Genomic DNA, 23,835 nt, shown 5'->3' with positions numbered 1-23,835 from the left:
TGCCAAAATTGTTTTCTTCCTCATTCAAGTTCCGCACTTGCCCGGGCATTCCAACGAATACAAGAAAAGTTCCATCGAGCCATAAAACATAACATTTCAAACAATACACTTAACTTACATGGTTAAACACTAATATAACTATACATCGGATTGTTCAGCAGTTCAACAGGCAACATAGCCAGAGAGCCACATGTTATCATGGTACAATTAGGGTTTTGCCAGTACGGAGGAACTTAATCAAAATTATAACTACAAGTAGCTCTAGTCTTCTTCAAAATCATGGTTTCCAAAAGGTAGTCCCTGTAAGGAAAACAAATTGTAACGGGAAAGGGGTAAGCTAGAAGCTCAATCAGGTACCATGTGACGGACCCACCTCCCCCTAAGGCGAACCAAAGGGTTCGGCGGGCCGCATTCCCAGCTCTCGCCGGGACTCAAAATTTTAAAACAATAAAATTAAATAAACCTACAAGCATACTATTCACAAGATATCTAACGCCAAAAGAGTTCTATTTACATCTTCAAAAGTATCGAGTCAAACCACTCTAATACATTAGAATAACAACCAGCAGAAGGTAGACCCTATGGAGGGTTCTTATACAAACCACCAAAACAAAAACAAACATCCTAACTATCCGACTGTTACAATCAAACCTAACTATACTAGTGTATGTGTCAAAAGTCCCCGCGTCGGCCCCTGCTAAGGAAAACAAAAGGAAAGGGGTAAGCTATATGCTTAGTAAGTAAACAGGGGCAAAAGCGCAAATCTCACGTAACAACAATTGCACAGTAAGAGTAAAGCAAAAGCAGAAAAGTAACATCACATAATAAGGATACAGGTGGCTCCAAAGCCAAGTCATTTGCCATGCGTGATCTCCTGTCGACACTCCGTCGACCATAAATAAAGTCCGTAGAAACTTCACTTGTACACCCACCGAACACCTTATCACCCTCACTGGCCAGTCATCTCACAAACTTGCCCGGGCGAACGAAATCACAAACTTGAGCTTGAGTCACAAGCTCGGGTCACAAACTTGGTCCACATTCTCGGTGAACCGGATTCACAAACTTGGTGACCTCAGACTAAGTTGGACTGGCTTCGACCAAGCCCTGACCGGCTCGAATAGTCCATCTCGGTCGGAAGATCAACCCCAAACTCACAAACTTCACAAAATTATTCAAAAGTCACCCCGAGCCACAAGCTCAAGGGGTTTAGTTCCAAAATGATTCACATACATATGCCATATACAAATGTGTGCGTAAATTAGGGTTTAGGTCGAGTGCGATAAAGTATACCCTCGCCTAGGTACCCTTTTCATACATATCAAAACACATAAGCAACTAACACATAAGAGCGGCCTGAATACTTACACAACGAACAAAAGAGCAAAAGTACGAAATTCGTGCCGCGAGGAGTAGCTAGTAGGCCCCACCGGCTCCACCTAGCTCACCAACGTCTGAAATTGAAGATTGTCTCACAATATATCACAAACGGCTACTGACATACTTAAAACAAGCAAAACGGCAAAATCGGCACATGCAAGTGCGGAAACGGCAAAACGGGTGCACGCGCCCGCGCGGAACGGCAAACGGAAATGGTCAAATCTGCCTTCTCAAACCGTTTTGATCAAAAGTTAGCCTAGGAATGTCGGATCAAGGTACATGAGGTACCGTTGATAAGCTAAGAGGAAGGGATACTATTTTCATGAAGACATCTAAGTCCGGATCTGAACAGAAATAGGTCGAAAGTATGGAAAATCGTTCAAGAAATTCGCACTTTAGAGTGACGAACAGGGTTTGTTGGCTGGACCATTACTCCCAGCTCACAAATCGAAATAATAAAATTCCAAAGGCATTTGAAAGCTGAGACATAAGGCTAAAACTTTGATGTTTTGGTCAAGACCTGAATCCATTCAGAACAGAACGAAAATTGATTGCCAAAGTACCCGTCAGAACTGTCCAGATCAAAGGCAGTTCTGACGATCAATCTTGTTTTGGTCATAACGGAAGCTACGGAACTCGGAATTCGACGCACTTTATACCGTTTCGAAGCTAAAACCAAGATCTACATTTCTTATGAAGGAGTTGACACCCAGATCGTAAGGGATCAAAACCGAAAAATGCACGGTCAGAGGCTGAAATTCAAAACGTACACAATTTCAGGGTACAAAACAGGTGCGAGTGTTTTGGTTATAACTCGAGCTACACAGATCCGTTTGACCGGAAATTTTGTAGATATATTCAGGACATAAGAGGCTACAATATTGAAGAAGGCCACTCAGTCCAGTTTCGGGGGTAACTAGGTCAAACATGCAAGAAACTACACCAGAACCGGAAAAACAGATTCACAAAACGTATTCTAGCGAAAACATCATAAATCAGGTTATCCAAGTCCAAATCCAGAAATTCAAAAACCAGCTGAAATCTAAGAAACAGGGTTACATTTCATCAGAAGACCTCAACAACCAATTCGGAAGCAATCCTGACCAAAACAACCAATTACAGGCGCAATTCTTACATTCGGGTAAAACCAGAACAGCAATAGTAATTTCGACTTTTCTCATTCCACACTACTCCGATTGACCTAAAATTTTGTAGGCACCTTTAAAATGTAATTCCCTACAACTTTCATGTTTTGAGCTAAGGCCAATTCGGCCTCTATATAGGACCTGAAAATTCGGACAGAATGCTCCCTTAAGAACCCTAGGTTTTTCAATTTTCTTCCAAAACAGAAATTGGTTGCAATTAATCACTTTTCCCACCTCCTAGAGTCAATATAGACCATTTCCAATCATCATAGATAGCCACACAATCATGCTTATATTAAAACAGAAAAATCCCCAAAAATAATAAAACTTCATCATTTCAACCACAAATCAAGAAATAACCCATAAATTTGCATCTCATACAACCACTAAGCATGATTTAAGCATCAATTAAAGGAGGAGGGTGGTTCTTCACAACTTACCTTTAAAACAAGAGAGAGAGAGCTATTGGTCACCTTAGCTTTTCAAACAACTTCACCAATCACTTTAAAATGACCAAGTGGAGGAGTTTTGTGGAGCAAAACCAAAATTAAACGGTAGGAGTGGAAGATTGAGCAAGTTTGGATCAAATTTTGGAAGAGCTTTTCTTTTCTTTTCTCTCTAATGAGGGCCGGCTATGAGCTTGATATTTGTGGGGATTTTTGGGTCAAATTTTTGAGTTATTTTGGTAAAATGGTAAAAGCATGAATAGTAAGTCAAAAGTAGAATTTAATCTCTAAGTGACACATGTCACTTGCATTAATGGTTTGCCTAACTTTTGTCTCTCTCACACCTATCCACTTGGCAACCTCTAAATATCTCATAACACCCGGTAATTTAATTCCAGTATTCAAAACTTAACCTAGTTGGCCCAATTTTTCCGAACTTTTCGCACTAGTGGGTCCCACATCCAGTATACGCTCTTAATTTCTCAAAACCTATTCGATACTAGAAAAATCATCTAAAAACTATATCTGCTCCTTAACAATATCTAGAATTTTTTCCTAATCACGAAAATGCAGAAAACAAGCCATGAAAAATGCGAAAACCTAGAAAATGCAAATTACGAGTTCTCACATACCAGAAATACACATAGTCAGATAGACACACCAGATAAGGAAATGAACAAATAATTCACTTAGAAAGGATACAGGAGGCTCTCAAGAGCCAAATTCCCCTTTTTTTCACCCGAGCTTGATCAAATAGTAGTTGACACTCCGTCAACTTTCAAATAAAGAAACCAGTCCAGTAGAGTACCACATTAACACCAACTCCGTCCACCAATCTTACCTCTCATTGGGCCCGAACACCTCAACAGAAACATAGATGGTAATACTCGAGTATACCGGAAATCCAGAGTCTCCAATACCCAAAGATTTCCTTAAAGTGGACTACCGTGGTTCGTTATCTAATCGACCAGGCCCTTGCCGGCTCGACTGGAGTAACTAGCCACCGGCTTTGAGCTCATAGGTCATAGAATGGTCGTTGGATTCAACTCTCCAAACAACATCAACACATACAGAGAACAGATACAGATAACAAATACAGAGAACCAATACAGATTTATACAATATACAGGAACCAAAAGACCAGATGAGAGAAATGAGTGTGATGAAGTACACCCTCATTCAATATAAAATATACAGAAGTCACAGATAAGCAACAACTTAAGGGAGTGGTACACTCACCAGTTTAAACAAATACTTCAAACGTTCCTCCCGAAGTACTTGGATCACTGGCACGTCCTAAACCAACAAGGTAGAACAATTGAGACTCGATTACGGGTCATATGTCTAACCAAGTAAATTACCAATACACACGAAGATATAGTTTTGGAGTGAAAAGCTACTAGTTGATCCTACAGATATGAATGATCCAAAAACCTTTCGCTTCTACCCAAAACATACCCTCAATGATTTACAAACTCCAAACTTAAGGTGCAAAATAAGAGTAAGAATAATTCTAAGAAAATAGGATTTTCCAGTTTTACGTACCAACATTTGAAAAATCATATCTCAAGATTCTTAAATCCAAAATTGGTAAACTTTATACCGTTAGAAAATAGACTCAAAGAAGTAAAATTTCTCAGAAGACACATTTGTAAAATTCGGATCACAAGTCAGTCAAATTCGAGCCTAAAATCGCTGCTTCGTCCAGGAAAAGACAGAACAGGTACGTAATTTCAGTCAACTTTGAAAAATCACCATAAATCGTATAGATAGAAGTAGAGTCTGAAATTTATACGGCTTATATCTCTATGAATCTAGTTTAAAATGCAAGAAACAGAACTTAATTCCGATTTTCCTACATCAAAATATAGCAGATTCCCCAAGACTGCTCAAGTGTCCTGCGAAAATTCCAGCAGCACCCCCTTTGTTTTTCTTTACTTTTGCAACCTAACATCAACACCCAATCTCATCTCATTTCAGCCACAATTTCCCATATAAATCACAAACTATTGAACACACCTAATTAGGGTCACAATACCCTTCAAATATAGCCAAATGGGAGCTCAAATTAAAAACCCTAAAGCTGGAATTTAGCTACACAAACTAAAATTTTCCATAGGAAATCACATCTAGCATATACAAGCTCCATTTCACACACAATAAAACTATCAATCCATGGCATATCCTTAAGCATTAAATAAGGACAGAAATTCCACAAAAAATCTGAAATATACCATAACTCTACCTTAAAACATGAACTTTCTCACAAAACTACCTATTTAACAACTTTAATCCACTAATGAACTATTAATTTAAGTAAAGAGGAAGTTCTTGACAAGATTACCTTAAAACCCCAAGAAAAATTGGTAGCTTAGTGCTTCCCTTTCCAAAACAACTCCACCAACCTCTTTAATCCTTCCTAGCAAGGAGTTTTTATGGAGTGATTTGAGATGTTAATGGTTGGAACTCAAGATTTGTGCTTGGATTTGAAGAAACAAGATGAAATTTTCCTCTCTTTTCTCTCCTCAAAGGTTCGGCCAAGCTTCATGAAGAATGAAGATGATTTTGGTCAAAAATTAGATATTTAGTAAAGGTAAGAATTAGGTCAAAGTCCAACTTCCAATCAAGTCGCGACACGTGGCACCTTTTAGGGTTTATGCTTATCTTCTTTCTCCCAATGGTTAATCCATCTAGCTAACCTCTAATTGTCTCCTAGCACCTTGTAAAATAATATTCCTTTACAAAATTCCAACTAATCGTCAAAATTTTATCACACTAACCGCACTAGCGGGTCCTACGTCCATAATACACTTCAAATTCTTCATGACCTAACCCATACTAGGAAAAATGATTTAAAACTATATTCACTGATAAAAATCTTTGGAAATTTAATATAGTAAAGTAAAGTAAGGAAAATTCATGCGAAAAAATAAAATAAAAGAATATAAACTAGGAAAATTTTACGGGTCCTCACACTCTCTCCCCCTTAAAGAAATTTCGTCCTCGAAATTTTCTTACCATTAGGATCTAGCAAAATCAAAGGTAACCAATAGATTGTACCTCCTACGTCCTCAGAAGGATCGGGGACCTTCATTCTAGCCCCTTCTCCATTTGACAGTTCAGGGTTGGTCTTGGTTGGTTGCTGGGTTCCTTTCTTTTCACGCAATTTAACCGGGCAATTAGCAGTCCGATGCTTAGCACTACCACAACGCAGGCATCTTTCCCCCTTGCTCCAACCACCCACCTCAATATGGTTGGTTTTTCTACAATTGCCACAAAATGGGAAAGGGATTGAGGTTTGATCTCCTTGTGAGATACATCTCAGTTGTCCTCCTCCACTAGGGACTCTTCCCGGAGTATTTTTTCTAAGTATCCCCAAAATTTTCACACCCCCAACTTCTCGACCCATCTTAGCAAATGGCCTACCTTGATCACCTTGTTCTGGCCTTTGACTTTCACGAGATACACCCTTTTTCTTTGCAGGGAAAGTCTTCACCTGTGCCCTTGCAATTTCTATGCCTTGAGCTTTCTCCGGAACCTCAGTAGAGGTAGTACTTTGTGCCATTGCTAAAGCCTCTTCGAAAATCCCTTCGTATTTCCTTTTTAGCTCTATGTTCTTATTCAAGAACTCAATTTTCTCCGAATACTCGTGTTTCCATCGCCCTTCCCTGTACTCGGCTAGTTTCTTTTGGACCTCTATTTCATCTCGAAAAATCTCGATTTCCTTATACATATCAATCAAATGTTCCATCTCACGGATTCGCTGGAACTCAAGTAGTAGCTTGCCAGACAAATCAATGAATCACTATAGGTAACTAAATACAAGTGACACTCTAACCATATAATTGTTAAGTCCTTCGATCCTAATCCAACCACGAAAGCTCAAACTGAGATATTCGCAAATAAAATAGACGAGAAAATAGAACATGGTTAAGGCAATATCTTAAAATACTATGTCACATATTACTTATGTACGCAACGAAACCCTGAAGCGTACTTCATATATCAACAGTTTCAAACCTTGTGCCACATCCGTGTTTTAAAAATCTCTCTCCTCATGTCTAAGACTCTAAATCTTGGTACATTGATAATCAAGCCAAGTCCATACGTTGACGTTAATGGATAAGTATCAAGGCAATATAAACAATAGTAGTTCGTCGAGGACCAAGCTACCGGTATCAAATATCATAGAAGGGGTAGAAACTTCCTTATAAGTGCAGTTAAGCCACCTCTGAATCAAATAAACACCTTTCAAGTCCTCGGTGCTCATTTCTTGACGTATACTACAACCTAATCATCCTCTATAGTAACCTTAGCCAGACTATTACTAGATTCGTCCATGATAACACTTCCTAGATCCAATCTCCTCTATCAGTCCATTTACTAGATCAAATGTTAAAATCTTCCACGCCTTAACCTTAGCCATCAAAACTCACCTCAAGTGCAATCAAGATACATGCCTTAATTCTAGCGTTCTAACTATTTGGTACTCAAGTACAAGAATTCACAATAAGATAATTCACATCTCGAGCCGGCCGGTCCCAAGAGTAAATCACTTTTATTAAGGATTCCTACCTGACATACATATCTATTGTCCCCATGTGTCATGATAAGGGATTTATACTTATAGCAGGCACGATTCAAAATCTTATGCCCAAGAAGAGCACTTTAACCCTTTACACATTATCACATAAGTGAAACTATATCAACCCTCTACCCAAGCTCACTTCGTCCAAAGACCACGCGAAGCAGGCTCTGATATCAGCTATGACAGCCCCACCTCCCCATAAGGCGAACCAAAGGGTTTGGCGGACTGCCTGCCCAACTCTCGCCGGGACTACGGATCCGAAACATACGTAAACCCTACCAAACGCTCAAAAGAACTTCGAGAAAAAACAACATTCAGAACCCAATTGAGCTAAACTAAATGATACAAAAAATCTTTGGTACAACGTTGTGAGAACCCAAAAATTTTCACATTTTCTCAGCATTATTTTATTTCTTTGCCTACATTTTATACTTTCCTTGGAAATATTAAAATTTCTATTCATTTTTACAAGCAAGTACAGTTTTAAATTCATTTTCCTAGTATGACTTAGTGTACGTTAATTTAAAGTGCATTTTAGACGTGGGACCCGCTAGTGCGCTTAATACGATAAACTTTTTGGCGATTAATTGAATTTGTTATTCGGAGATATTATTTACAAGGTGTTAGGAGATAATTAGAGGTTAGCTAGATAGATTAACCATTGGAAGAAAGAAGATAAGCTTGAACCATTAAAAGTGCCAAGTGTCGCGACACGATTGGAAGTTGGACTTGCCTAACTTTCTTTACCTTTACTAAAACCTTAATTTTGACCAATTTTTGCTTCATTCTTTACCTTCTTGGCTGAGCTTCTTGAAGAGAAAAACCAAGGGAGAAAACTTCATTTGCCAACTTCAATTTGCTTCAATCTTGAGTTCTAACCAAGTAAGTTGCAAAATACACCATCAAAGTTGCTAGATAAGGAGGATTAAAGTTTCTAGTGGAGGGATTTGTGAAAGGAAAACCCTAAGTTATCATCTTTCTTGAGATGTTAAGGTACTTTGCTTACAAACTTCCTCTTTGTTCATGCTAATGTCAAATTAGTGGTTTGTGATGGTTAAATATGTTATTATATGGAAGATTTTATGGTTTGAGGTAGAGTTAGATAAATTTCTGTATTTTTTGGGAATTTTTCTGTTTTTATATGATAGTTATTGGTTGGCCATGAATGAAAATTTTATATGTTAGTTGTGGTTGTTTGCGGAAAATTTCGGTTTTGTGCGGAAATTCTAGTTTTAGGGTTCCAATTTGCCCTGTTCTGACTGATTCTGTTTTACCATGTTAGAGGCCGAATCAGGCTTAGGTTAAAACATGGAAGTTGTATAGAATGATGTTTTATAGTTTCCTGCAAAATTTCAGCTGAATCGGAGCAACGTAGCCTATGAAAAGACTGAAATACCCTGACTGCCCTAGGTGAATCCAGTGATCAGTTTTGAATATTTCACCAATCTGGTCGTGTCTTTTCACCATGATATGTACTGAACTAGTATTTAGCCAAAACATGACATTGTAGTAGTATGTCTTAGATTTCCAACGCCCTTGATAACGCCTTAATCGGACTTCGGTAACTTGAGTTATGGCCATTTGAATGTAGTGCAGTTAACTAGTCTGTTGGTAGGAATCCAATTCTGTCAATTGGGAATATGACTTGGATACACTAGAAACTGGACTAAGTGGTCTTCATGAAAATTGTAGCCCTCTGTCTTAGCTTCAAAACGGTATAAATTGCACCTCAATTTGATAAGCGTAGCCTCGGTTGTGTCTGTTACGGAAAACAACGTCAAATCTATCTTTTGTTTCTTGACTCAACCTTCATTTCCGCACATGTTCCTAGCTTGATTTTGTACTTGTATGACTTGGAGCCTATGGAATGGCTATTGAAATGAGATGATTTTTTGTGTGACTTTGGGATTGATTGAGGAAAAGAATGAAACCATAAATGGCTGGAAAATAGGTAAATACAAAGGGCGTGCTGCCCAAATTTACGCTCGAGAACTAGGTCGATATACTTGCGACTTGAGTAAGGCTTGAGAGCAAAGACCACATGAACCATCTAGGGTATTTAGTCTTCTTTTATCGAGGTATATAAGTTAGAATTCGGCCGAAACTTGTACCCTTGGAAAAATGAAATTTTCGACTAATAGAAATACGTTTTCTTTGTCACTTTGACTCTAATGGAGATTTTAAATTTTACGAGTGAGCATAAGTTTTACAAATATTTTATTTATGTCCTTTGGTTTAAATGTACTCTTTTCACTACCAAAACCATATTTATACTTTGTACTAGTACCTATTCGAATTTTCTTTGAATCACTTAAATCTTTGATGGTTGAAGCATAATGTGTTCATTTGATTATATTAGGGTTCCTTGGTGATTGAGGGTGTTATCCGAAAGGATACTTTGGACGTTATTTTGCGTAAATAGGTGAGTGTTCCTTGTTTGTTATATTCTCCTCGACTTCATGACTTCATAGCTTGCTATTATTGTTGGATAATGTGCTAAGTGCCCTCAATGATTGCCTGTCGCGCCCCATTTTTAACAAAAATAAAAATAGTTTAATAAGTGAGTGAGATATGGTTTGAAAAATAGTGATGTGTGTGAAAAAGAAAAAGGTCATGGGACTTTGAAATGCGACGGTTTTGGCCAAAATAGTAATCTAAAAAGGTTTTGATAAGAGTGTAGGAGTCGCCACTTGGTATCGAGTTAGGGTGTACCAAGTCACCCAGAAAATGTGAATTTAAAAATGTAAAAAAACCATTTTAGATTGACTCCAAAAACTACGATAAATCAGAGAAAATGGTTCGGGGGTCGCGGTTGAAGAGAGGGAAGGCAAAGACAATGTCTAAGGCACCCTCTCAACCTAGCCTAAGCTAGTTGCATGATTTAGTCATGATTTTCCTAATTTCTAGCCAAAGGTGTATCGCATTTGGATATGACTAATCATGGATGAAATCCTAAATCTAATGATGAATCGAAAGGGATAAATATCTCTTAGAGGCTCGAACGGACTAAATCACATGAGTTGTGATAGCCAAGGATAAGCCCTCCAAGAGGTCACGAGTAATGCTAATGACGAAAAAAAATGAATGGAATGAACGTATGCAATGTGAAAACATGAGCTTGTGTGAAGTGAAAAAAGTAATAATAAAAATAATAGTGTGTAAGTGGGAGTGTGCAAATTGGGGTGCAAAGTGAGGTATGTAAAGTGATAGTGTGAAGTGCATGTGTGCTCAGTGGTAGAGTGAAAAATGTGCAAACTAAGAGTTGTGTAAAGTGAAAAGTGTGGAAAAAGGGATAGAATATGAAGTGCGAGTGCAAAACGATAGTGGATGAATGAAATGCATGAACCCTAGAGGAATGCAAGCAAAATGGGTACGGGGAGACCCTAAATCGTGACTTTTGCTCTTCCTTTTGGTTAGAAAAAGAATGAGCGTGCTAAGGCTATATGTAACCACACTCATCCATCCCCCTTACCAAAAGGGTGACTCCCTAACCTAATCAGACAAATGACCCTAATGACTAGAATGAAATGCAAAAATCCTAAAGATCATACTTTGAATGTGGGAAAGGGGAAAGGATCATGCAAAAATGTAAAAAAAATACTAAGAAAAATGCATGAAAATATAGTGAGGGCATGCGAGTATGTACTAGCGAGGGACGGCCCTATTGGGTCTAGCATTGGACAAGCCCTTTACTAATGCTCTCTCTCACAAACATTGGACTCGTAAGAGCTCGAGGGGAAGACCATGACTAGCATTGGACTAGTCACGGTAACATGCATTCCATCCACATAATCAGATATAATATTAAAGCAAGTAGACATGCAAAGCACCTAGTTTCACGTAGCACATATCACATAAGCATGCTCATCTAGATGCAAAACCTAAGGAAAGCAATTAAACACATAGACAGGCAAACATGCAAGCGAACGAAGCAAACAAGCAAATGAGCCCTATCTATTACATTGGGGAGGCCTAACAATCTAGAAGGGGCAATAAATAAATAAATGATTAAAAGAAATACCTAACTATTACAAATTGGGGTTCAAATGCCCACGAATAACTTGCTTAATTAAAGAAAGCGATATAAAAAGCAAGCGAAACAAGCAATTGAATCATTAATAACAATGAAAAGTGAATTAAAGCATGCATATTCACACAAAACATATAGGAGCACGTAGGAAAAATAAAATCAAGGAGATAGAGATTACCTCCTTTGCAATGGAAATCAAGTGAATGAAATATTAGCTTCAAAACAATAAAATGGTCAAGGCACCAATTAACTAGTAAAATATAAACAAAGTCACCAAATCCCTCTCAATTTCACCCTAAAAGAAATCAAATAATGCATAATTACCAAGGAAGTAAAATGATCCATCAAATTCCCAAAAATAGCAACTACTAGGGGGCCCAATAGGAGGTATATTAAAATTAAGGACTCAAAGTGAAACCTACCAATCAAATGACAAAAATCACGAGAAATAAATGAAACAACAAAAATACTCAAAAATTGCATTAAAGTTCGAATAAAAAAACTAAGAAGTTATCCAAAGTCACTAAATCCTCAAATTCCATTTTTTAAAATTCCTAAACAAGCTGTCACCAAAGGAAATTGACATTTAAAGGGGCCAAATTTGATTGATTTTCAAAGTTTCTGGGCCTTAGAAGAATTAGTTAAGGATTTAGGGATTAAAGTGTGATTTTCAGAATTATTTCATGCATGCAACGAAGAAACCATTCTGCAAACTGGGGCTATTCTTCTGCTACTTCACATTTTCTTGCTGCAGTTTTATTGGCCATCTTATCATGCCAACGAATTCACCAAAACTCCAAGGTCTTAACTATCAAACACCAACTAAATCAAACACAAAAATTTGGTTGCAGGATTCAAGCAAAGAACTTGAATTGACCGAAAGGAAACAGAAGAGTGCAGCAAAGTTCTCTGCAACTTTTCTCATGCTAAGCTTCTACTACTTCGCATTGACAGATTCACAAACCTCTCAAGCCAAAACCCAACCTCAAGTTCCTACCAAACTTATGATTCCAAACACTCTATCATGCATACACAATCACACACCGAATACAAAGCTAACAAAAGCTATCATGCAAATGGGTGGTTGTGTAACAGCTTTAGGGGTTGTTAACTTCATGAATTGTAAAACCGTAGTGCAGCAAATTTAACAAAAGATTGCTCCAGCTAACATGGAATTCACGGTTTCATGCAACAAGAAAGGAGACTTTGAATCACAAGGGATAGAATTAAATCATCACAAGAAGAACACAAACGAAGGGGAACAAAAGACATAAATGTGGACATGCAATTGGCGAAGAAGCGCCTGCAACATTTGAGTTTCTTTCTGCTGCAATTCTTTGCTATCCAAACATTACTAACGGCTCAACCAACAACAACTTGGAGTAAAATAACAAGTTCACCAAACATGCTTTCCATTTTTACCATGAAGCCTTAGGCGTTAACACATAAAAATCCTAAGGATAACTATACAATTTTAGCTAGTTTCTGAAGCTTATCTGATGCTTTGACGATTATCAATTTCACGCGACAACAACAAATTTTAACGGTAGCAAGGATTCAACCCCCAAGCTTATCATCAAGATGTGAGAACAAACACTCAAGAAAAAATCTGAAAAATCTGAACTGGAAAAATCTGCTCAGACTTATTCATGTTATTCTTACGAATTTCTGAGCTTTCATCTATTCCGCGGTATATCAGACCTAACAAACAGCTTAGAGCAGAAAACTTTTCATAACAATATTAACTACCAGGTTTCATTTTTCTCAAAACAAATTTAAACAATGAACTCTACAACGAAAGACCAAACCCACTGAGCCACTATAGGGAACAAAACAGCAAAGTATATTCATAAACCAACGCAACAAAAATCCTTGGCAGATTCAATGAAGATCTGAAGCTGTGTGAGAAGTGAAAGGGAAAAAGGAATTACCTTTGATGTCTTTCAGAGTCTACTGGACGAGGAATGGTTGACAAGATTGCATCCGGATGAAGGCTTCGAAGGTGGAGCTCCAACCCTGGTTCATCATCTGGGCAAACTTCTGCAACGTTTCCCTCCTGTTTTCCTCCCGCTTTCTCCTTTCAGTTGAAGATCCCCAGCCCATTCCTTCCCAGCTCTCTCTACTGGTGGTTCTCTTCTTCCTCTAAAACCTAGCCTTTTCTCTCAGCCGTCAGTGTTCCCCAGCCCCCAGATCCTTACCCCTCTCGGCCTTCCCTTAAAGCTGTCGCGACTATCGCTTCCAACTCCAGCCGTCATAAAACCTCTCCTCTTAGCTTTCTAGTCCCTTTCTTGCTCTCCGCCACCACCCGAAAACTCCTATCTTTCTCTCTTTGCTGTTTTTTTTTTCCTTTTTTTTTCACCAGACCCCCAAAACCCTTCAATCCTTTTTCTTTTTCCTGTTTTTTCCTTTTCAATCCCTATCCTACAAGTTTCTAGACACCTTGCCACCTAGGTAATGTGTTGTCCAAGACAAAAAGGGACACTTGTCCCTATTGCATATTCTCCATTTGTCTAGCATGCAAACTTCCACATATTTCACACATTATTTTGTATTTTTTTATTTTTCATTTCTCCCTTTTTTGAAATTTAGTATGAAGACAAAAATAAATAAATAATAAAATAAAATGAACTAGAACAAAATAAAGTAAAATAAAATAAAAACCCTAGAATTGAAACAAATAAAGCAAAATTAAATTAATTAAACCAATAAAGTTAAAAAATCAAAAATTTGGTGTCTATATTGCCAAAACGAGTTTTCCAGGCGAGTGTGTACTTTATCGCACTCGACCTAAACGAATGTGAAATTTTCAATGATTGAATGATTGAAACGTTACTTGTGCATGAATGTAAGCCTTATGGTTGAACTGGGCCCTGCCCTTCGTTACCGATCGACTCGAGCCAGAAGCCAACTCGGTCGGGCGATATGGTGACCCTGGGTGAATGTTTGGTATGCTCGAGTATTACCTTGTAGTCTGGTGGAGCCTGGCCAACGTCTAAGAGGGGGTGAATGAAATGAATGAATGAATGTTAATGCAAATGAGAGGTTTTACTTACAAAAAAATGCATTTTCAAATGATTGGAGGAATAAGGGAATGAAAGGAGAATGAATGAACGAATGAATGAATGGCTCAATGTGAGCACGTATCCTTTTAATGAATGTTATTATTGCTTCATATTGTCATGTTTCTTGAATTATTTGCTATCTATGGTTAATGTATTGAACTCATTGTTTGTTTATGTGTTTGGAACCTCACTGAGCTTTTAGCTCATTCCGTTAGTTTTGTTTTCCTTAATAGGGGAGGCGAGCAAGGACGAGAGCTCTGTATAGACTAGCTTAGTCTAGTTCTTTGGATTCTTTTGTAATGGTTCTCGCCCTAGCACTTGGCAAGGGTTGGATGTACGAGGAATTGGGAACCTTTGTATATTTGAATTTTGTAATTCCTTTGGAGTTAGGAATGTATATAAGTTTATGTTTTAAGTTTGGGGATCGTTATTCGCTTGTTTTGTAAATTTTATCTTCTATTCCTTGAGTTGAATGACTGAGTCCCGGCGAGAGTTGGGCAGGCGGTCCGTCGAACCCTCTGGTTCGCCTTAAGAGGAGGTGGAGCTGTCACAAACGTTCCCGAGAAAAAAACAAAAGAAGGTATCACTGCCACGTCACAATCCAGCCGGTTTCTGGCCGGATTGGAGGCAGTGGCTAAACTCCCATTGATTCAAATTCCCCTGTCAATCCGGCCAATAACTGGCCGGATTCTCGGCCGGATTTGATGAATAGTGTTCCCGCCAAAATTGTTTTCTTCCTCGTTCAAGTTCCGCACTTGCCCGGGCATTCCAACGAATACAAGAAAAGTTCCATCGAGCCATAAAACATAACATTTCAAACAAATACACTTAACTTACATGGTTAAACACTGATATAACTATACATCGGATTGTTCAGCAGTTCAACAGGCAACACAGCCAGAGAGCCACATGTTATCATGGTACAATTAGGGTTTTGCCAGTACGGAGGAACTTAATCAAAATTATAACTACAAGTAGCTCTAGTCTTCTTCAAAATCATGGTTTCCAAAAGGTAGTCCCTGTAAGGAAAATAACATGTAACGGGAAAGTGGTGAGCTAGAAGCTCAATCAGGTACCAGAAATACACATAGTCAGATAGACACACCAGATAAGGAAATGAACAAATAATTCACTTAGAAAGGATACAGGAGGCTCTCAAGAGCCAAATTCCCTTTTTTTCATCCGAGCTTGATCAAATAATAGTTGACACTCCGTCAACTTTCAAATAAAGAAATCAGTCCAGTAGAGCACCACTTTAACACCAACTCCGTCCACCAATCTTACCCCTCACCAGGCCCGAACACCTCAACAGAAACATAGATGGTAATACTCGAGTATACCGGAAATCCAGAGTCTCCAATACCCAAAAATTTCCTAAAAGTGGACTACAATGGTTCGTTATCTAATCGACCAGACCCTTGCCGGCTCGACTCGAGTAACTAGCCACCGGCTTTGAGCTCATAGGTCATAGAATGGTCGTTGGATTCAACCCTCCAAACGACATCAACACATATAGAGAACAGATACAGAGAACCAATACAGATTTATACAATATACAGGAACCAAAAGACCAAATGAGATAAATGAGTGTGATGAAGTACATCCTCATTTCATATAAAGTATACAGAAGTCACAGATAAGCAACAACTTAAGGGAGTGGTACACTCACCAGTTTAAACAAATACTTCAAACGTTCCTCCCGAAGTACTTGGATCACTGGCACGTCCTAAACCAACAAGGTAGAACAATTGAGACTCGATTACGGGTCATATGTCTAACCAAGTAAATTACCAATGCACACGAAGATATAGTTTTGGAGTGAAAAGATACTAGTTGGTCCTATAGATATAAATGATCCAAAAACCTTTCACTTCTACCCAAAACATACCCTCAATGATTTACTAACTCCAAACTTAAGGTGCAAAATAAGAGTAAGAATAATTCTAAGAAAACAGGATTTTCCAGTTTTGCGTACCAACATTTGAAAAATCATATCTCAAGATTCTTAAATCCAAAATTAGTAAACTTTATACCGTTAGAAAATAGACTCAAAGAAGTAAAATTTCTCAGAAGACACACTTATAAAATTTAGATCACAAGTCAGTCAAATTCGAGCCTAAAATCGCTGCTTCATCCAGGAAAAGACAGAACAGGTACACAATTTCAGTCAAATTTGAAAAATCACCATAAATCATACAAACAGAATCAGGGTCTGAAATTTACATGTCTTATATCCCTATGAATTTAGTTTAAAACGCAACAAACGGAACTTAATTCCGATTTTCCTACATCAAAATATAGCAGATTCCCCAAGACTGCTCAAGGGTCCTGCGAAAATTCCAGCAGCACCCCCTTTGTTTTTCTTTACTTTTCCAACCTAACATCAACACCCAATCTCATCTCATTTCAGTCACAATTTCCCATATAAATCACAAACTATTGAACACACCTAATTAGGGTCACAATACCCTTCAAATATAACCAAATGGGAGCTCAAATTAATAACCCTAAAGCTGGAATTTAGCTACACAAACTAAAATTTTCCATAGGAAATCACATCTAGCATATACGAGCTCCATTTCACACACAACAAAACTATTAATCCATGGCATATCCTTAAGCATTAAATAAGGACAGAAATTCCACCAAAAATCTGAAATATACCATAACTCTACCTTAAAACATGAACTTTCTCACAAAACTACCTATTTAACAACTCTAATCCACTAATGAACTATTAATTTAAGTAAAGAAGAAGTTCTTGACAAGATTACCTTAAAACCCCAAGAAAAATTGGTAGCTTAGTGCTTCCCTTTCCAAAACAACTCCACCAACCTCTTTAATCCTTCCTAGCAAGGAGTTTTTATGGAGTGATTTGAGATGTTAATGGTTGGAACTCAAGATTTGGGCTTGGATTTGAAGAAACAAGATGAAATTTTCCTCTCTTTTCTCTCCTCAAAGGTTCGGCCAAGCTTCATGAAGAATGAAGATGATTTTGGTCAAAAAATAGATATTTAGTAAAGGTAAGAATTAGGTCAAAGTCCAACTTCCAATCAAGTCGCGACACGTGGCACCTTGTAGGGTTTAAGCTTATCTTCTTTCTCCTAATGGTTAATCCATCTAGCTAACCTCTAATTGTCTCCTAGCACCTTGTAAAATAATATTCCTTTACAAAATGATGCCAGGGAGAGGTTTGTATGGATTTCACAGAAGTGTTTCATCACTCAAGGGACCATTGTCCCCTCTGAATTCCGTAAGCTTGACCTTGAACTAGTTCTTAAGCTCTTTGATTTCAAAAAATGGTCTCACATTCTGAACTTACCCAACACTTATTATCCTGATATGCTTCATCAGTTCTTTGCTAACCTTAGGAAGAGTAGTTCACACAATGACCTTGTTTCTCGTGTCAATTCAGTTGATATTGCATTCAATCCTGACATTATTAATATGGTTTTAAAGACCAAAATTGAAGATGGTTTTAAAGGAAAAATTGCAAATTTTTTCTCTTATGAAGAGTTTCCTTCTGCCTATCATCATTTTCATGTTGCAAAACTAAAGATCTTTTTTCAAACACACTTCAACACTCCTGTTGAGGCAAATTAGAGGATCTCAGTTCTCAAAATTTTATCATCTTTTTAATAATTTCAAATCTGTTAGTTCCTACTGATGTCATAGGACTGATGCCAACAAAATGGAGCTTTACTTGTTTTAACTCCAATCTTTGCTTACTTCAAAATACCCTTCACTGGAGTGTCTCCAAAAGAGACTGCATCCATCATCTTTTCAAAAGATTAGTTTGAAAGAAAAAATCTGCGATTCTTTGATGGTCATTGGTGCTACAAGGAGTCTATTTTGGAGTTTAGGACAAAGAGCCGTCATGAAACTCCTGTCACCCCAAGACCTCCTAGAGACCAGTCTCAATATGTTTCACCTTTTATCATCCATCCCAGAAAATCATCCACTCAGCCTTCCTCATCCACTCATGAAGTCATCTCCTTACTTGAAGAACTCAAACAACACATTCTCGTTCTTGAAGATGGTCTGATGATGACCATGTCACCTGAGCAATAAGCCACTTTTATTGACAAAAGAAATCTGCTTGTGCCTCCTATCCCTCATGAAGATGAAAATGTGCATCAGAAGGAGTCTCGGACTGAGCCAACTGAGTCAACCCCTGCTTCACATGACAAAGGGCCCCATACTGAGTCCACTCCTGAAGTTCATGCCTCAAGTTCTCAGCCACAAGAAAAGGGCAAGGCTCCAGCAACTGAAGCTAGTGATGATGATGATGAGGAAACTGAAGAAGAAGTGGATCCTGCTCAGTTCCGCCTTGCAAAAAGAAGGCCTGGATCGAGGAAGATCACCATTTAGGCACTCTTAGGCACCTGCACTTCATTTTAGGTTGGCACTTCGTATTGGCATTTGCATCTTTTGTACTTCCTGTTTTTATTGATTTAAGTACTCTGTACTACTAAATTCTGGTTAACTTTGTTGGTTTCTAGTTTATTTGCTAATATATAACTTTGATGGTTTCTGGTTAACTTCTTTTGGTATTTTTTTGGCTAATGAGTGCTGAATGATTGGTATACTTGTGATTGCTGATTTCTGGTATCAATTCTTTGAATTTGTGGATTGCATTTCTGGTGTATTGAATATTGGATATTGATACTGGTTGCTGATGTTGGATTGCTGATATTGATGTTGGTTGTTATACTCATCTTGTGATGACAAAAAGGGGGAGAAATGGATATTGGGATTTTGTGGATGTCGTATAAATGGTTAATGTGTACGGGGGAGTTATTCTGAGGGGGAGGTATTCTGACATTTGAAAATTTTGGCACTTAAAATCTTTGATGCAATGAGTGAGGGTTTCTCCATCCATTATTTTGTCATCATCAAAAAGGGGGAGATTGTGAATCTTAGTCCCTAGATTTTAATGATTACAAAACAAATGGATGATACTAATATCTCTTTAAGAAATACTTTCAGCTATGAAGCATATCATATTCAAAGATCAAGTGCAAATTGAAAGAGTCAAAGGTTGGTGAAAGCTGTCGGACGCTTGTAAGGACAGAACCAAACATCCGATAAATATTGCACAACTTCGGACGCATGAAGAACTCCATCATCGGATGTCCGAAGAAATTAAGTCATTTCTTCTAGCTCACTGACTTCGATCAGACGCAAAGCATTAAAGCACCGGACATCTAATAATCAATGCGACACTTCGGATGCAAAGCATTGGAGGTACCAGACGTCTGAAAGAACTGAAGAAGATTTCTCATATTTATCATCTGGTTTCGGACTCAAGCATCAGAGACACCAGACGTCCGAAAGAATTAAAGAAATTTCCTCAAACTCACTGCCTGCTGTCGAACTTGAAAATCTGCTGTATCGGACGTCCGATACCCCCAACGGCTAGTTGACTATTCAGCTGCCTTCTACCAGTTGGAAGCATTAATAGAGAAACTTTTAGGTCTCATATAAATAGTGCATAGTCAACTACTTTCAAGATACTTTTGCACATTGAGAATACGAAAGATCTAGAGTAGTTTTATTGAGAAAATACTCTTAAAAGAAGATTTGTACTCTTATTTGTGTGAATTTCGTGTAAGCTCTTCTTGTGTGAGAAAAATACTTCAATAGTGTAGGTTTGTGAGGGTTATCCGAGTGATAGTAAAACTTCCTAACTTGACCAAGTGTAGCTTGGGGCAAGGAGGAAGTGATCCTTCCTTTGTATGCAAAGATTGGTTGTATTTGATGAACTTGAAGAGGCTTGTTCTATAAAATGAAACTCAAGCTCAAGAGGAGCTTGAAAGTAAATTGGTTTGCTATTCCTTCCCTACTACTTACTGTCTTGCAATTCTTAATTGATTATCTCTTCTACTCCTGAGCAATCTTGCTTTCTTGATTAATTGTTCATTGTGTGGTCACCTAGAAAAGAGGGTAAAGTTCATATTGAGTAAAAAATGTCTCATAACCTGATTAGTTTTTAAATAACCTAATTCACCCCCCTCTTAAGTTGTCTTCGATCCTTACATCCTGTAAGGAAAATAAACTAATGGGTTGAGTGAAACCCAGTGAGGTTCCACACAAGCAACAATCAATTAAACACTTAAACAAGTTGCAAAATCGAACAAATAAGGAAACACTTCACTGAGTGATCACTGTTAAAAGGATACAATGCTCATATTAGAGCCACTTCAATGCACTACACACTCCACCGAGCTCCTCCTTATAACCTCCAAAACAGTAAACACTTCCCTCAGTTAGATGACCATATCAGTAATCTGTTACTCCGTGGTAATACTCGAGTATACTAATACACTTACCCAAAGCTACTGTCCTATCCGACCAAGCCCTTTTGCTAGCTCAAATAGTCCATTGAACAATAGGTTTTGGAGCCCAGTTCAGCCAATACGACAAAGTACATTTACGGCTTACAGTCATGCACACTTACAATAACACTTGGTCAATTATCAACCATCAACCTCAAACTAAGTCGAGTGTAATAAAGTACACTCTCGACTTAGAAGGCGAGGGACAATTGAAAACACTTTACACTAAAACACTAGCATAATCACATAAGCATCACTTAACTAACACAGGCAATTTAAACACACAAATGTGGAAACACTCACCCTAGACAAAAGTTACACTTTGATCTCGGGATTGCTTTCTTGCACACTACTGTCTCCTGAGACAAGTTATAATTGCCATAATTATTTAACTACTCATTTCATGAAGTTCTAAAGTACAATAAACATACGTGCTATTTTCTAGCCTCTAGCCACCATTCCACCCGAATTCTAAGTCATTGCCATGTTTAAATGAGGTGACTAGTGCATTTCCTTATATTCACTCGTCACTTCGACTTTTAATTTCCAAAAGAAAGGAAGTTTAAGTAACATTTCCAGTATTGTCACTTCACTACTTTTATGCTTTTAGATTTAACGTACTAAAACTTAACATTATCTTTTAACAAGGTAAGTTTAGAAGTAGCTAACTTTAAGGTACTTTTTGTCCCATAAATCCCTTTTATTAATTAATACCATGAGCAAACTAGTTTATTACCCTAAGGTGAATATACAATTCGTATAAAGCCACTTAAATTATATTTTAGTTGTATATCTTTTCATATAATTTTTAAAGCTCTTTAGATTCCTATAGTTGATATAGCAACATTTCTCATATTTCTCTTCAAGATTCATCAAATTTATCAACTCAAACAAGGGAAATATACTTGTACTCCAAAATTAAGGTCTTGTGAGGTGTTTAAACTAAGGTTAAACTATTTTCAACCCAAATTTAAAGATTGAGGCTAGTGAACTTTTCATTTCTTTCCTTTTAAGCTAAACCAGATCCTAGTTTGCTTGTTGTTTAAATATGCCCCAATTCACCAGCTTTTCAAGTGTTAAAATTAATAAGATGTACATGAAAACTAGGACAAGATGTTATAAGATGTCTACTTAAGATTATAGCCAATTATCAAGGAATTTTCGAAATTAACATGAGAGTTTCAGCCTTCACTCTCTCGGCCAGCAAAACAGATTTTCCAGCAAAGTTACTTCAAAATTTTCAACAAAATTTCCAACTTTTACTCTCTTAAAACACCAAACACACAACATACATTCTATCCAACATGAAATAAAGCAAAAAACATGTAACTTTAGCAAATTATTCCACCAAGATGCCACCATAAATCTGTCATCAGCTAAGATATAATCTCCCAGCAATTTGGCAGTTTAAACACAAAACTTTCTCCACAATTTTCTTCATTTTTCACTCCAACTCAACATGCAAAGGCTAGGCATCATGCTATGGTGTATCTTATGCAACAATATGAAATTTATAACCAAAGATTCGAAGGGAAAGTTGGATAAAGCTTCATTTCCCTCTCTCGGCCATGTTGGAAAAGTTTTAGCAGCAATCATCCTTAAGGACAAGGAATTTCTCCAATAATCTCTTCATTTCACACTTAAATCTAACATGCATGTTAAGGCCAATGTATTATGCAATGTATTAGTGCTTAATATAAACTTTTGGAATCAAAATTCATAAGGGTAGCGGGAAATTTCTTCATTCGCGCCCCTCGACTGAAGTTGGGAAGTTCCAGCAGCTTTTCTTCAACATTTCCAGCCCAAACTTCCAACTTTCACAAGTTTTCAGCCAAACATCTTATAACACTTGAGATAAACACATTACATACATTCCTCACATCATTCTCCAAAGAAAAACTCTAGTAACAAGCTGCAATTCTAGCTTCATCCTCTTGGTTGTCACAGTTTTTTCTTTTCAGCTCTTAGTTTATTACCGAACAGAATTTTACTCAGCTAAAACTCATTTTTCCTAGCTAAAATTTGACATGCAGCTTAAGCATTCAGTTATACTAGATAATTAAAAGATTGTTGTAGCATTTTACCTCCCTTTTTTCTCACAATCGAAGCTGGAAAAGAAGAAACCCGCAGGTAGACTCCTTCCTCCTTCGTTTCCTCATGATGAAAGCTCCAAGTCCCCCTTTTCTCTACCTTACTCTCTTACTCACTCGATTGACTGGAATCAGAGAGCTCCCTCACTCTCACTCTTTCTCTCGGTTTTGGGTATGGAAAAGGAAGAAAGTTTAGTACTCTGTTACCTCTATTTTGTTTGCTCTCAGTATTGGCTATCAAAAGAAATGGCTGAGTTTCTTTCCTCTGTTTCGGTCTTAGCTTAATAAACATTGTAGGTATTAGGTTGCATGGTAGTTTTAGCTCAAATGGTCATTTGATATTAGTTTATTTACTTGCCAAGGAGTTGTATTTTTATTAGTTCACGTATTGCCTTCAAAATTTATCTTATTCTAGTTGGTATATCCCTATAAGGATTTTGTTACACCAATTTATGGTATTTTATACATTCAATTTATACAAAGTCAATTAAACATGTAAATTAATCGGTTATGTGATATATGCAATATCTTTGGTAATATGTGAAGATAAAATAAAAATATATAAATTGGTCAATTATATATAATATATGCAATACCTTTGATAGTATATGAAGATAAAATATAAAATACACACACACACACATATATATACATATATATTCTCGGGTTCTCACACCCTTCCCTCTTTAAGAGAATTTGGTGTCCATTGCTGCCTTTAAAAATGTCTTACCTAGCTTGGAGGGTTTTGGCTGAATT

The sequence above is a fragment of the Coffea arabica genome, chromosome 9e (genome assembly GCF_036785885.1).
Source record: "Coffea arabica cultivar ET-39 chromosome 9e, Coffea Arabica ET-39 HiFi, whole genome shotgun sequence".
Taxonomy (NCBI): Eukaryota; Viridiplantae; Streptophyta; class Magnoliopsida; order Gentianales; family Rubiaceae; genus Coffea; species Coffea arabica.
This window is presented reverse-complemented; position numbering follows the sequence as displayed.